Here is a 15,913-nt window from a genome sequence, read left to right as displayed (position 1 = left end):
CAATGACACTCAACTCATCCTCTCCCTGACAGACAAGGTAAACCCCAGCAGTACCAACCTCACCAATTGCATGACCTTGGGAGCAGTCTGGATGCAAACCAACTGCCTGAAGCGCAACTCTGACAAGACAGACGTACTGGTCTTCAGCAACAAGATCTCCCACAAGGGATTTCACTTGGTGACTATCAGAGCTAGGATCACACTCACCCTCATACCATGCAAGAAAGCCAGGGATCATCCTAGATTACAAGCTAAACATGACAGCTCAAGTCAACGCAGCATGCACCTACTGCTTCCACATCCTATGCATGCTGCAAAAGATCTTTGAATGGTTGCCTCAGAACACCAAACAGACCGTCACGCAAGTACTCATCACCAGCAGACTTGAATGCAGCAACACTCTGTATGCTGGAATCTTCAAACAACTCCTACGCAGACTGCAAACCATCGAGAGCACGTTGGCAAGAATGTAATGTAAATGTATGGTTTTTTATATAGCGCCGATCACCACTACGGGTATCTCAGCACTGTATTCATACCGCTGAAGGAACCCTTCCTGGCTTTCCATGTGAGATGTCCACTCCTGGGCACCCCCATGGTGAAGGCCAGGCATCCCAGCGCTGTTGGGGCCGTTGTGGAGATTAAGCAAGCTATTGCCCAGAGTTGCAGCGTGGGACCCATGATTAGAATAGGCACTGAGGCAAGAATATCTAGTCCGCGGAATTTATAGCCAGAGACCCTGCCGCGACGGGAATCGAACCCTGGTCCCAGACCAGTGCTCTGCATCGAGGTCTGCCGCGCTAACCATTGAGCCACACTTCTCCATACCACCACGCCACGCCACCACGCCACACCCACTTCACACCACTTCACACCACACCTCAGGAGGCTTCCCTGGCTCCCAATTCACAAGCACAGAAAATTCAAACTTCTCATGCACACATTCGAAGCCCTACACAGAACAGGACCAGAATACCTGAACAGCTGCATATGCCTTCACCAATCCACCAGACACCTACTCTCTGCCTCACTCTCACACACACACTCTCTCTGCATCTGGAAAAGCAAAACTGGAGGTCACGCTTTCTCCTACATTGAACCTAAGACATGGCACAACCTCTCAACACATCAGAGCTTCCTCCTCACTTCTTGAGTTACGCAAGAAGCTGCAGACCTGCCTCTTTATATAACCACCTTGAGACCACACACCTACACACCTTGCCCAAGCTCCTGGATACCCTCTCTGGTGATAATTGCGCTATACTAATCAACATATCATAAAATAACATAATTTTAATGCCAAGAGCATATTTCTGAACCTAGGAATTAGGCAGGGATGCCTTGTCTTTATCAAAGAAATGCAGTCAATTGTGCCTCGAAGGTCCAACATACGTATTCCAGTAGATAAAAGTACCAGTTAGAGGTTATGGCCAGGTTATCTTTCGGATGAGCTCTACAATGCCCGAACAAACATATCTTTTTCTCTTATTTGGTATTTTAGAAACAATGGGGCATCTTTACTAGAAAATGTTGGAGCGCGGATCTGCGCCAAATCTGGCATCGCCGCACTCTGACATTTTCAAAACGCAGGTATGCACCGTATTTGCTACAATACGGTGCACCACTGTGTTTTTCCTAGTGCTGGTGCTAAAATTAGCTGCCTAGCGACAACGCAGGCACCTTTGCACCACAGTGCAAAGGAGCCTGCGTTGCAGGGAATGATTGTTTATGTCAAGGAAGGTGTCCTTCCTGCCCATTAACAATACATAATGGCTATTTGTTACTTCTATGTGTGCTGCAGTCTGCAGCACACAAAGAAGTAGCATATATCCATTTTTTAAAGATTGTTTATGTGCAGAAAGAGACACTTTCCTGCACATAAACAATTATTAACCCCTTCAGTGCCCATGACGAGCTGGACTCGTCATGGGCCGCGGTGGCGCTGTGCCCATGACGAGTCCAGCTCGTCATAGACCCCGCCCGCTAATGCAACGGCCGGCACTGGGCGGGGAAAGGGGCGGGCACTGAAGGGGTTAAAGGGTTTTTGCTCTTTCGATGTGTGCTGCAGAATGCAGCACACATAGGAAAAGCAAAAATGAGGAGAAAGAAAAGCATTTCTTCTCATCTTGTGCGTCTTTCTAATGCCTGCTCTTGCATGACGTTAGTTTTTGGCGCTGCCAGAGATTTACTCCTCCTTGTAAATTTGGGCCAGCTTCAAAAAGCATAGTGTGTTGCAGTGGAATGCCCAAAGCAACACCCATTGCACGCCCCTTTGCTGCAGAGGACTGCGACGGAAAGGGGCATATTTAAAGGTGGCGTTAAGCCATGCTACGTGGCTTAGCCCCACCTTACAAATATTGAAAATGGCGCTGGTGGAGATAAGGCTTGTAAATATGCCCCAATGTTCTATTTCACCTTATATTTTCCACACATCCAATTGATAAGTGGTGCTTTTAATGTATGTGAGCCACAGAGTTTTCATACCGTTCACCACTGAACATTCCTCATCAAGATGTCACTGAAAGACCTCTGCTTGTTGGCTAAACCCTAACCTAATTCAAAACAGAAGCGATTTCAAATAAACACATCTTATATTGTGCATAAATTTAGCTCTTTTTTATGAGTTTGACAAGGGCAACAGGCCCAAGCACATCAAGCTTCCAGTTTCTTTAACTGAGGGCCTTTAATATTCACTTGCAGTATTATATGTATTCTTTGCCCTTGTGAAAGATCTTTTCTGAATTGCATGATGTTGAATTTCAGTCACTACCACTCAAATACATGTAAGGGGTAAACATACCATCTTTTCAGGACATTTTACCCAAATGAGTAACATCCCTCATTTTGATAATTTTACCATTCAAATCAGTTATCTGTCATCACAGCTCATTTCCCATCCCCACTGTCTCTCATTTAACTCATATCCCGCTAAGGGTACTCAGTCTACTATGTCTAAGCTTATTTGACTCTATGTATAGAGGTAGATGACCACGCAGGGCTTACCTCAAAAGAGCTTGTTTAGGATGAGTCGAGGCACAACAGAATTTTGAATGCCAAGATTGAATTGTGAGTACATAAACGTTTACTAACTCAAAAATATATTTCCATGGTTACAGTACATACGAGACTTCAACACATTGACATCAGGACTCCTGGCTATGCATGTTGTACATTGTTCGCAGTCACTAGATGATTGTGGATACTAGTCTGTCTGAGGAGAATACACAAGATTTCCATTAGGACAGAACACAGCAGAAGACACCTGTCAGGAGTCACTTAATCATCAGGCCCCCCCCCTGCACATACTGGGAGCAGGGGAAGTCCTGCTCTCCCTACACAGCATCCCTTTTCAGGAGGGAAACTCCCTCCTGATTGGTTGAACTTGGAAGATGAACTATCAGTGATGTAGAGGGAGCTGCTGCCCATCTGCAAATATAGGTTGAATACCCTATTCAGCTTTTCGAAGTTCTTCATTGCTTCAGACCTGTTTGGACTCTGCTGTAGTGAGCTGTGGGCTATACATTTCCTCAGTTCAAGCACTGAGCCTGATTTATTGTTGCGAGCCAGGTGGTCCCAGAGATGTTGGCACACACTGCCCAGAAACCCACTCTATCCTTCACCAAAGACTAGATGAGGGCTCCCCAAGAGTGGAAGCTAATCTAGATGTGAACGATTAGGTGTGTCACAAGCACATTGCTGAATATTCATGTGAATAGGTTCTGCTTACCCCACTTCAAATGTTGCTTGCATATTTCTAATGATATATTATTTTAATTGAATACATTAATGTTTTCGCTTCAGCGTTGAAAGTGTTGTCTCTGCAAAATGTTTTGGCTAAAGGGATGTGAAAGAAAACTATAATTATTTCCGCAGTTTGCTACTATTTTTTACATCAAGGTCACGGTAAATGGGAAGTGATAAAACAAAATCTGATTTTTTTGGGGTACTGTCTAAAAATGTTGTTCTTTGCGGAGTTCCTCCTTTGTGTGCTAAATATTCAGAAGCATATTCTAATGCCTTCAGATGATTCAGTCTGTCATTCGGTTGTAAACTGGTCCGACGATTCATATTTCACTTGAACTCCAATACACGTTTCTGCTGTCTCTTGGATCAATTTGTTTTCAGATGCTTAGCAAGGCTTACAGGCACATGCATCAAGCCAAAAAACCCTCACAAACATTGTAAATCGCTAAAATAGATCGTTAGCGAACGCAAAACAACACTTTCCAATGCAGGAACCCAAACACCGAAAAAATACAGAATTCGCAAAAATAAGGCCTCGCAAAATTTGCGAGAACCAGTATTGCGAATCCTTAAGAGCAAGTCATACAACAGCGACCGCAAATAGCGATTAGCAAATAAAAATCTCAATTCAATGCATGTAAACTCGCAATTAGCAAATTCATTGAAAATCATAATTTTGCAAGTGCAGAATAAGGGGAATCACAATCAGGTGGTAAAGTAAAAAAAAAAGAATTTGCACAGCTGCCTACAATCAGTAACCCTTTACAACGGACTCAGATGGCCCCTGAAACCTTTCACAATGGCAGCCCTCTATGTGATGGCGAGGAGGATGAGGATCCATGCAGCAGGCCAGCGCAGGAGAATACAGGAGAGGATATTCCGAGTGCGCAGCACATTGCTGGGACAGACAGAGGATGAAATATACGATAAGTACAGGCTGAACGGTGCAATGATCATGCACCTAATTGCAGAATTGTAACCCCTATTGCAGCGCCAGACCCGTAGGACCCATGCTATCCCGGCACATGTACAGGTCCTATGTTGCCTGTACCTACTTGTGTCAGGCAGTTTCCAGGGGGTAGTAGCGGTAGCCAGAGGGGTATCACAAAGCTCACTTTCACGCTTCTTCAAAAACTTCCTTGACGCCATGATGACAAGGATCCACACCCACATCACCTTCCCCACAACCCCACAGGATCTGAATAAGACAAAACTTGACTCCTACCAGGTAGCACAATTCCCTCATGTGATCGGCTGCATAGACTGTACGCATGTCCCAATCTGTCCCCCAGCAACAAATGAATACATCTTCAGGAACAGGAAATCCTATCACTCGTTCAAAGTGCAAGTAGTGTGCAATGCAAAGCCTATCATAACGGACATTGTGGCACAATTCCCAGAAAGCACCCATGATTCCTATATATTCCGACATAGTGGTATCCACATGCGTCTGCTCAGGGGTGAAATTGGCGAAGAACATCTACTTGTGACACACATAACATTAATCAAACAAATGTAAATGCATTACTGTGGCTCACCCTTTGCTTTCCACCCTGTAGGTGACAGCGCATATGCCGTGCAGGACTACATATTGACACCATACCTCAACCCAGCCACACCACATGAGCAGAGGTACAATGCTGCACACATAAGCACGAAGAATGTGATTGAACGCACGTTTGGAATACTGAAAAGTCGCTTTCGCATCCTACACAAAACTGGTGGAGCATTGCAGTACCATCCACAGACCTGCTGCCGGATCGTGGCTGCATGTGCCATGGTGCACAATATTGCCACCAGAAGAGGCATACACATCGAGATGTCCGACTGTGAGTCTGATTGGGACAACCAAACACCTGCACAACACCGACAAGCGCATGTGGCGAACTCAGCAGAAGGGCAAAGGAGACGTGCACACATCACCCAACATTATTTCTGAGGTCGGTAATAATGAGACATAAGACCTAAATGGCGAACGCAAATTTATTTATTAACATGAGCCCATGTATCAATGTTTAGCCACACAGAGATTTGAGCAAATTATAACTGTGATTGCATTGAGGTTTAAAGTCAAATGAACAGTTCCACGCACTGGATAGCAATCACTAGGATGTCATTGACCATGGTTACATCACCATGGGCAAACAAAGGAGGACATGCCTTGCTAGCGCCTCTGGCCATGCACCTCCAGCCTCCTTTCGCCTACCTCGGCTACATCACCCTGATGTGTGGCGGAAGATGTAGTGCTGCATGAACTGCGCCTCCTGGCAATGGTCACTGGCACCGACAGGCTACTAAGACTGGATGCCTCCTCACTCCCCTCCTCCCCTGTCGTTGATGCCACCAACAGTCCCAGCCTGGATATGTTCCACATGCAAAAACAACAGTTGATGCAGAACAATGTCATACATTCACCCCAGTACAGAGATCTAGGCTTAAATCCATCGTTTTTTTGCTCACCATGCCATTCCAGTTTGAACACAGCCATATGCAAATCAGTCTTGACCCTGTGCCTCATGGGAACAGTCCAGCCCGAACTGCCAAGCCAGGTCCTCCCTGGACTGGAACCAAGCATCCTAGGACCGGTTTCGGGCTTTCACCCTTCTTCAGCCAGGATAGCTTGATTCCAGGGGCATGGAGAGCACGGGACTCACGTCTGAGCATACCCGTCCAGCTCGGGGTGACAAATGCAAAAACAACAGTTGATGGACAGAATGCAGAACAATGTCATACATTCACCCCAGTACAGAGATCTGGGCCTAAATCCATCATTTTTTTGCTCACCATGCCATTCCAGTTTGAACCCAACCATAAGCAAATCAGTCTTGACCCTGTGCCTCATGGGAACAGTCCAGCCCGAACTGCCAAGCCAGGTCCTCCCTAAACTGGAACCAAGCATCCTAGGACCGGTTTCAGGGTTTCACTCCTCTTCAGCCAGGATAGCTTGATTCCAGTGGCATGGAGAGCACGTGACTCACGTCTGAGCATACCCGTCCCACTCGGGGTGACAAATGCAAAAATAACAGTTGATGGACAGAATGCAGAACAATATCATACATTAACCCCAGTACAGATATCTGGGTCTAAATACATCGTTTTTTTGCTCACCATGCCATTGCAGTTTGAACCCAACCATTTTCAAATCAGTCTTGACCCTGTGCCTCATGGTAACAGTCCAGCCCGAACTGCCAAGCCTGGTCCTCCCTGGACTGGAACCAAGCATCCTAGGACCGGTTTCAGGGTTTCACCCCTCTTCAGCCAGGATAGTTTGAGTCCAGTGGCATGGAGAGCACGGGACTCACGTCTGAGCATACCCGTCCCACTCGGGGTGACGAATGCAAAAACAACAGTTGATGGACAGAATGCAGAACAATGTCATACATTCAGCCCAGTACAGAGATCTGGGCCTAAATCCATTGTGTTTTTGCTCATCATGCCATTCCAGTTTGAACGCAGCCATATGCAAATCAGTCTTGACCCTGTGCCTCATGGGAACAGTCTAGCCCGAACTGCCAAGCCAGGTCCTCCCTGGACTGGATCCAAGCATCCTAGGACCGGTTTCGGGGTTTCACCCCCCTTCAGCCAGGATAGCTTGATTCCTGTGGCATGGAGAGCACGGGACTCACGTCTGAGTATGCCCGTCCCACTCGGAGTGACAAATGCAAAAACAGATCAGTTGAGTTGGGGTGAGTGTTTGATTTGCTCAAACGCTCCGTCCATCATCCCCTTTGGTATCGCTTTGTTCGCCCTAAGTTGGCAGGGTATGCCCAGACGTGGGTCCCTTGCTCACTTTGCCGCTGGATTCAAGATAGCCTGGCTGATGAGGGTTATGAACCCAAAACTGGTACCAGGATGCTTGTTTCCGGTCCAGGGAAGACATGGCTTGGCAGTTCGGGCTGGACTGTTCCCATGAGGCACAGGGTCAGACTGATTTGCATATGCCCATGTCTGAACTGGAGTGGTGGAGTGAGCTAAAGAATGATGATGGATTAAACCCAGATCAGTTGACTGGGGGTGAGTGTTTGATTTGCTCGAACGCTCCGTCCATCATCCCCTTTGGTATCACTTTGTTCGCCCTAAGTAGGAGGGTATGCCCAGACGTGGGTCCCTTGCTCACTTTGCCACTGGATTCAAGATAGCCTGGCTGATGAGGGTTATGAACCAAAACTGATCCCAGGACGCTTGTTTCCAGTCCAGGGAAGACATGGCTTGGCAGTTCGGGCTGGACTGTTCCCATGAGGCACAGGGTCAGACTGATTTGCATATGGCCATTTCTGAACTGGGGTGGTGGAGTGAGCTAAAGAATGATGATGGATTAAACCCAGATCAGTTGATTGGGGGTGAGTGTTTAATTTGCTCAAATGCTCTGTCTATCATCCCCTTTGGTATCACGTTTTTCGCCCTAAGTAGGCAGGGTATGCCCAGACGTGGGTCCCTTGCTCACTTTGCCACTGGATTCAAGATAGCCTGGCTGATGAGGGTTATGAACCAAAACTGATCCCAGGACGCTTGTTTCCAGTCCAGGGAAGACATGGCTTGGCAGTTCGGGCTGGACTGTTCCCATGAGACATAGGGTCAGACTGATTTGCATATGGCCATTTCTGAACTGGGGTGGTGGAGTGAGCTAAAGAATGATGATGGATTAAACCCAGATCAGTTGATTGGGGGTGAGTGTTTAATTTGCTCAAATGCTCTGTCTATCATCCCCTTTGGTATCTCGTTTTTCGCCCTAAGTAGGCAGGGTATGCCCAGACGTGGGTCCCTTGCTCACTTTGCCACTGGATTCAAGATTGCCTGGCTGATGTGGGTTATGAACCCGAAACCGGTCCCAGGATGCTTGTTTCCGGTCCAAGGAAGACATGGCTTGGCAGTTCGGGGTGGACTGTGCCCATGAGGCACAGGGTCAGACTGATTTGCATATGGCCATGTCTGAACTGGGGTGGTGGAGTGAGCTAAAGAATGATGATGGATTAAACCCAGATCAGTTGACTGGGGGTGAGTGTTTGATTTGCTCAAACGCTCCGTCCATCAATCCCTTTGGTATCGCTTTGTTCGCCCTAAGTTGGCAGGGTATGCCCGGACGTGGGTCCCTTGCTCACTTTGCCACTGGATTCAAGATAGCCTGGCTGATGAGGGTTATGAAACCGAAACCGGTCCCAGGATGCTTGTTTCTGGTCCAGGGAAGACATGGCTTGGCAGTACGGGCTGGACTGTTCCAATGAGGCACAGGGTCAGACTGATTTGCATATGGCCATGTCTGAACTGGGGTGGTGGAGTGAGCTAAAGTATGATGATGGATTAAACCCATATCAGTTGACTGGGGGTGAGTGTTTGATTTGCTCAAACGCTCCGTCCATCATCCCCTTTGGTATCGCTTTGGACATGTTCCACAGCAGTGGTCACTTGTCCTAGGGCCCTGGCAACATCCCCACAGTAATGGCCAAGATCGATTTGCATTGCCACGGAGTGACGTGCCAGCAGCGCAGTGGTGTTGCAGAGCAAGTTGGTGGCCCTTGCATTGGCTGACATGTGGATCATGCTCTGGCGATACCTTCTCCTCTTAGTGCTTTGTCCCACAAGCAGCGCCCGTGTGAGCTCCTATAGGCTTGAGCTTGTCTGCCTATTCCCCTCAGCAACCGCAGTGGTCAGCTCATGCATGTTGTCTGTCATCATGCTGATGTTCTTGGCAAGTTTGGAAATCTGTAGATTTATTGACCCCATGTGTCTTCCCTGAAGGCGCTGCACGCGTAACATCTGGGACTCTCACCACCAAACACATTCGGACCCTGCTCATCATGTGCAGCAATACGGGCACTTGATCTGCGTCGCCGTCCCGGTTGGATCTGTGCCTGTGGTGTAGGTGGTGTTGGCAAACGAGGCTGGCTGGTCCCTGTAGTGGGTGCCAGAGACAGCTCGGATTCCATTGGCTGTAGTGAGGGGATCTGGGCCCCGCGTTTTAGTGGTGCGGATGGTGTGCTTGCTGGGGCAACTGGAGTCTCAACATCAGTCTCAGCAGGTGTCTCAGAGATGTGTAGGCAGTCACTATCTTCAGAGTCTGCCTCACCTGCATCTGTGATGTGAAACAGTGCAATGTTAATTTTTGCTATTCCTACTATTGTTGTACATTTTGAATACTTTGCTCACATTGAATCACTGACTGATAACACTGACTGCCATGCTGTGTTGGCGTATTTTGCTTGCCTTAGTTGGTTTTGAATGCCCACTTGACTGACATGCCTACAACTCCCATGATGCATTGGGTGTATGAGGAAAAACGTGGACTGGAGTTTGATCTGTACACTGTGTTTTGCCTGGGTGTATGTGCACGATTATACACTAGGTAGAGGATTATGCTTGCATTAATCTTACCTTGTGGGGTACTTGAAGCGCCAAATGTGTCCAGCTGTATAACTCCAACCACTGCCTCAGGCTGGATTGTCAACTCCACAATGTCCTCCAGGGCTGTGTTGTCCTATACAGTAGATGGGCGTACCACCTTTTTTTTAAGTCATCGATGCTGCGGTGTGTGACACCCACAGCATTCACCTTTGTCTTTATGCGCAGCCATATCTTTCTTTTTTTCTGCATCTAGCACTTTAAGAGACATTTTTCCGAAGAGCTTGTCATGGCTCTTGCTGACCTCCTCAATGAGATTCTCAAGTTCTCTCTCACTGAACTTCATCTTCCTCTTTCTGGGCGTGGCACTATCCCCTGATGCTGTTTTGTCCATCCTGTGTCACTGGAAGTTGCTGGAAACAGACTTGGGTGTGTTTCAGCTCAGCTCCAGTACTCTTCCTCCTCCTCTGACCTCCTCTGGGCACTGAATGAAGCATTGACTGAATGACTTCCTGGTTGTGATGTTATCAGCATGCTTCCAATGCGACACGCTTTTTGCGAACTCGCAAACTGCGATTTCGCATCGCAATTCAGAATTTTCTGTTTTGGCGGCTCGCATTTGGGATCTCACAATTCGTTTTAGAGATTTTTTGCTATTCGGTATTTTTTCGCTAACGGATTCATGCATTGCTGATAGCATTTTGAAATAGCGAATCCTTATTTTTCACAATTTAGGAATCGCTATTTTGGATTTTGATGCATGTGCCTGTTAGTCCTTTATGGCATCTGAATTGTGTGCTCTGTGTATGAATCATGTGCATTGACTGCAGGCCCTAGGTTGTAGACATACAGAATATTAGGAAAGCCCCTGACTTGAGAACTTGCCTCTGTCAAACTTAATAACAATTCAGTTGCTTCATGCAAGTTTTCTCCCTTGTGTAGTTTAGATTTTTTTTAAACTGACTTAAAAGCCCCAAATTTATCAGATTGTCTACTATGATCTTTACTAACACAACAAGTAGAGTCTGCGGGTCTAACCAATCTCTCAAAAGAGAAGAAGCGACATGTCAGCACGTTCAAACATGAAAGAAGTCCTCATAAAGAGGGCCAAGTCCCATCACCCACCGAAGTGGCATGCTTCATCATCTGGGACCTCCCATAACTACACCTGGTGTAGTTATAGAGCTACAACTCCTTCGATTACTCTAACAAGGAGGAGCTCAGGGATGTTTTGATTCCTGTAGTTGGGAGGACGAATTATCTCAGAATGAGAAAGACTGTCATAAGTGTGGTGAATCTAGATGCAGTGTGTGAAATAGAAAAGTGGTTTAAAATTGATTATCATTGGAAAATAAATTTTATTCTGTATCCAATGACACCAAGCTAAAAACAGCAGAAATTATGAGGGAAACGCGCCCACAGACGTTATAGGGCCGCGCCCTCGTGGGTCAACATGTTTCAGCCAACCTGTGTCTACCCAATGACTGTGGCTTTCGTCAGGACCAAAAGGTAACACTACTGCAAAAATGTGAGTAAGTGATGAGTGAGATAAAAGGGAACAATACAACCTACCAAAGTACCTACTTATCTGTGGATATGTGGCACCGTAGTGATGTAACTTAATCACCCGCAAAAAGTCAGGGATGCACCTACACTCCTGGTTGGTACAACTAGGAAGAAGGTCCGGGGTAACGACGGACAGAGCGTTGCCTCACGCCCTGAGTTGCAACCAGGAGTGTAGGTGCATCCCTGACTTTTTGCGGGTGATTAAGTTACATCACTACGGTGCCACATATCCACAGATAAGTAGGTACAGTCATTGGGTAGACACAGGTTGGCTGAAACATGTTGACCCACGAGGGCGCGGCCCTATAACGTCTGTGGGCGCGTTTCCCTCATAATTTCTGCTGTTTTTAGCTTGGTGTCATTGGATACAGAATAAAATTTATTTTCCAATGATAATCAATTTTAAACCACTTTTCTATTTCACACACTGCATCTAGTTTCACCACACTTATGACAGTCTTTCTCATTCTGAGATAATTCGTCCTCCCAACTACAGGAATCAAAACATCCCTGAGCTCCTCCTTGTTAGAGTAATCGAAGGAGTTGTAGCTCTATAACTACACCAGGTGTAGTTATGGGAGGTCCCAGATGATGAAGCATGCCACTTCGGTGGGTGATGGGACTTGGCCATCTTTATGAGGACTTCTTTCATGTTTGAACGTGCTGACATGTCGCTTCTTCTCTTTTGAGAGATTGGTTTAGACCCGCAGACTCTACTTGTTGTGTTAGTTCAAGTGATTTGGGGATTTGTCTGCGCAGGTCTTTAAAAATTCCCTTAGACCCTATGACCAGTTGTTTTGTATTGATACTATGATCTTTAACCTTATATTTTCCTTCATCTTCCCTGGCAGATTGAGCCTTTTGATGACGTTGTGAATGTGGACGCTGGCATCCTGTAAACAGAAGGCTGCTAGCAGTGATGAAGTGATACAAAAGCCTGAACACAGACCTTGTTTCATACTAACCTGGTCACTCACATTCACCTGTTCTTAGTGTGGGTCAGGTAAGGGATCATCACAGGACACAATGACACTCTTCCTCTGCCACCAACATTTGCACATCATACATGAAAACAGCTAGGGCATGCCAAAGAGGGGAAACATATGTTTACCCCTTCCCCCTAGCTGTGTCACAGCACTGCCATCTGCTGGATCATGAGTAATGAGGCCTACAGATAACTCCCTGTCTCATGATAAAGATTTGGACAGCATGCTTGCATCCATTCACTTAGCCTGTAAAGGGAGACCCTCACAACCAAGAATATTTAATGGCCTGCTGTCCATTCAAAATTTCAGTCAACCTGAAGTTTTGAATCCATGCTTTGATATGGCATCTAAAACATTTCTCAATCTATTCTAGGTTTTGGTAGAATCAGTCACCATTTTATAAGAAAAGTCTTTCCATGCCATTGTTATATTTTCTCAACACACAGCCAGGAATTATTTTCTACATAGAGTAGCTTGTATTATTGTCAAACGAGGACAGCACTGGCTTCTTCCTCTTCCTGTCTCAAACCTTCTACTAACCAACAACAAATTATCATAATTGTGTTTAGCAGCATCATTTAAACAGAAAGTTGACTGGTGTGCTCATAGCTTTACCTTTCTTTTATAAAACCAAGTTGGTGTTTATTAAATCTTAATGAATGTATACGCCTTTTACCTCTACTGTTGTACTGACACATATCCAAGAAGCTCAGTGATACTAGTCAAAACATTGCACTTAATGATCTTTGCCTTGTTGTGTGATGAATAGAGTTTTGTTTTTGCATAGAGATTTACTATTATTCTCTATGTAAAAAATTAGGTTACTAGTTAAGGGGTGTTACTGCCCACCTTAAGTAATAAACACAATCCTTGTAAGGGTCAACAACTAAGGTTGCAACATTAACCTGAGCTCAATCCCTGGGTAGCTGTGGCACAGATCAGAAAAGCTTAAATTAGAGGCAATGGGCAAACTATTTATGCAGTACAAGAACAATAATAAATTAAAAACACAGCACATTAAAAATCCTAAACTAATTTAGAAAATAGAGACTATTCTTCTAAATAGAATGACACCAAAACAACAAAGATCCAATAAGGAGAACCGACGATATGAATTCTTAGTTGTAATTAAGCAATAGCACCAAAAAGCGTCATGCATCAAGCCTGTTAGCTGGTAGACCGGGATCTAGATGCATTTTGAGGTCGACCACAATGGAGTGTGAGTCGGATTTAGTAACCAGGTTTGACGCAGTTGGCGCTTTTACTTTGACTTGGTCTCCAAAATGGAAGTCCAAAATCTTCAGCGGGACAAGGCAGCAGACTGTAGCCGAAGAGAGCTCCACGAGGTCAGATAGACATTGGATGCAGTCTTGACGAAGGTGTTGTTTTTTTTGCCAGTAAAGCTCAGAGTGGGCAAAACTCAAATTTCATGTCCAGAATGTGCCTTGCCGGTCAGATATTTTTGCTGTGTTCACCCAGTCAAGATTTCGTTGTTCACACTTAATCACTTTATTCGGAGCTTAAAAGTATTTCAGCAGGGAAAGGCTGTAGGTTGTAGACAAAGAGGGCTCCACAAAGCTAGATGCTATCCCCATGAGTTTGAGCGGAATCAAATTTGCTGCTGTGTAAAAGCTCTGAACAGGAGAAACCTGAATCTTCCGCCTAGTGGAAATGCACCCTCGTCTGATTGGCTTGGCAGGTTAGTTTCAGTGCAGGTCTTTGGAGCCAAAGGTTTCTATGTCCCAGGTTTTCAGGGATTGTAGAAGACATGCAGTTAACAACATAGTCAAAGGTTCCATGATATCGGGAACAGCACTTGAGAGGCAGGATGCACTCCAGCAGAGGCCAACAGCTACGTCCAGGGCAGGTCCAGTTGAAATTAGTCAGTGGGTAGCTGCAGGAAAAGGCCTCTCAAAGCTTTTGTGTCCCTGTAGCTTGAAGAGGAGGTCAGCCTTATGTCCCTTGAAGTCCACTTATTTGCACTGGTTACAAAAGGGAGCAATTTCAGTCATTCAGGGCTCCTCTCAGGTCACAGACACTAGGTCCAGTCTTCTTCCAGACTTCCTCAGGAACAGAAATTATTCTACCGGGGCTGTCAAGGATTGCCACATTTATGAATGGTATGAACTTGTGGGTGTGGGTGACTCCTGGCCTGTCCAAATCCAATAGAGTAAAAGGTCTCAAGGGGAATCCCACCCACTTTTGCAGCAGTTTTGGTCTGCCCTACTGCAAACAATCCTACAATGCCCCTCTCTGCCTAAATGTAAGATATTGAAACCATTCTCCACTTGTGTAGAACTTGTGTGCCAACCCAGAGGTGTGACCAGCATAATAAGCAGCCCCTTCTCTTTGGTCATTCCAAAGCAGTTCCTCGGCGATGCAGCGAGCGCAAGGTAAATAGTTTTATTTATTTATTTACTTACTTTACTCCTGGCCATCGTATGTTTGACTCCACTACACTCCCACCCTCCCCCTCCACGCCACGCTTTACCGCCCCGCAACACTCACTCTGCGAGCCGCCACTGCATGTAAGCAGGGAAACTGCATTTCATTGAGAAGAGGCAGCACAGTATGTATTCTGTCTCTTCCAAAACCTAGATGATGGATTACCTAATGCCGCTAAGTTAAGTCAGTAAGTTGCCGGTGTGCAATCATCCCTTATGTATTTGTGACATGCGCTCCTTTACGACAGGGTCCCTCCCCCCCCCTTGAAAGATGATGTTCTTCTCTCTTGCCCCTCACTATCCACTGTACTGCAAAGAAACATTGGCACATGCTGGCCCATTCAAAATCATATTTTAAAAAAATGTAATACATAAACAAACACATAAATAAATATATTAATGAATAAATAAATCATGTGTTATCTCCTTCTTGGTACATTCCACTCCCAAGCACATTGCTAAAGCACATTTTGGCCACTCTCTAGAGCAGATTTAATTGTTAGCCTGTATGCAGGATGGTCTATTTCTATTTTTTTGAGAGTGCTGGATTTGTGTTAAATATTTGTGTTTTCACACTTTTGTCTGATTTAAAACGATGTATTATGTTTGTGGTAATAATACACCAGTAACAGATACAGACTGGGAAATCCATACTTGTTAGCAATAGCCATAAGCCGGTTCAGACAGTACAACCATAGGTTGATGCTATCATCATATCAATAAAAGCAGCTATGTTCCATGTGAACGCACAAATGTGGTAAAACCACACGTTCCAAGTTTGTAATTACAGATGCACTGGCATACCACCTCAAATTTGCAGATATTCTCAAAGTCAAG

At 45.6% G+C, this 15,913-nt stretch overlaps 1 long non-coding RNA gene across 6 annotated transcripts in view; it reads left to right on the top strand.

The window, feature by feature from the left end:
- Positions 1-15,913, top strand: part of LOC146805388 (uncharacterized) — a 272,286-nt gene that overhangs the window by 225,634 nt on the left and 30,739 nt on the right. For 3 of the 6 annotated variants that reach the window (XR_014967839.1, XR_014967836.1, XR_014967834.1), the window contains exons 4-5: positions 5,304-5,684; positions 12,498-12,649. The exons of 1 other annotated variant lie outside the window; for it this stretch is intronic. This is a non-coding gene — a long non-coding RNA (uncharacterized LOC146805388). The remainder of the gene's footprint in view (positions 1-5,303; positions 5,685-12,497; positions 12,650-15,913) is intronic. 2 more of the 6 variants (XR_014967835.1, XR_014967838.1) reach the window with 2 other exon arrangements.

The sequence above is a fragment of the Triturus cristatus genome, chromosome 8, assembly GCF_964204655.1.
Source record: "Triturus cristatus chromosome 8, aTriCri1.1, whole genome shotgun sequence".
In the NCBI taxonomy this organism is placed as follows: Eukaryota; Metazoa; Chordata; class Amphibia; order Caudata; family Salamandridae; genus Triturus; species Triturus cristatus.
This window is presented reverse-complemented; position numbering and strand designations above follow the sequence as displayed.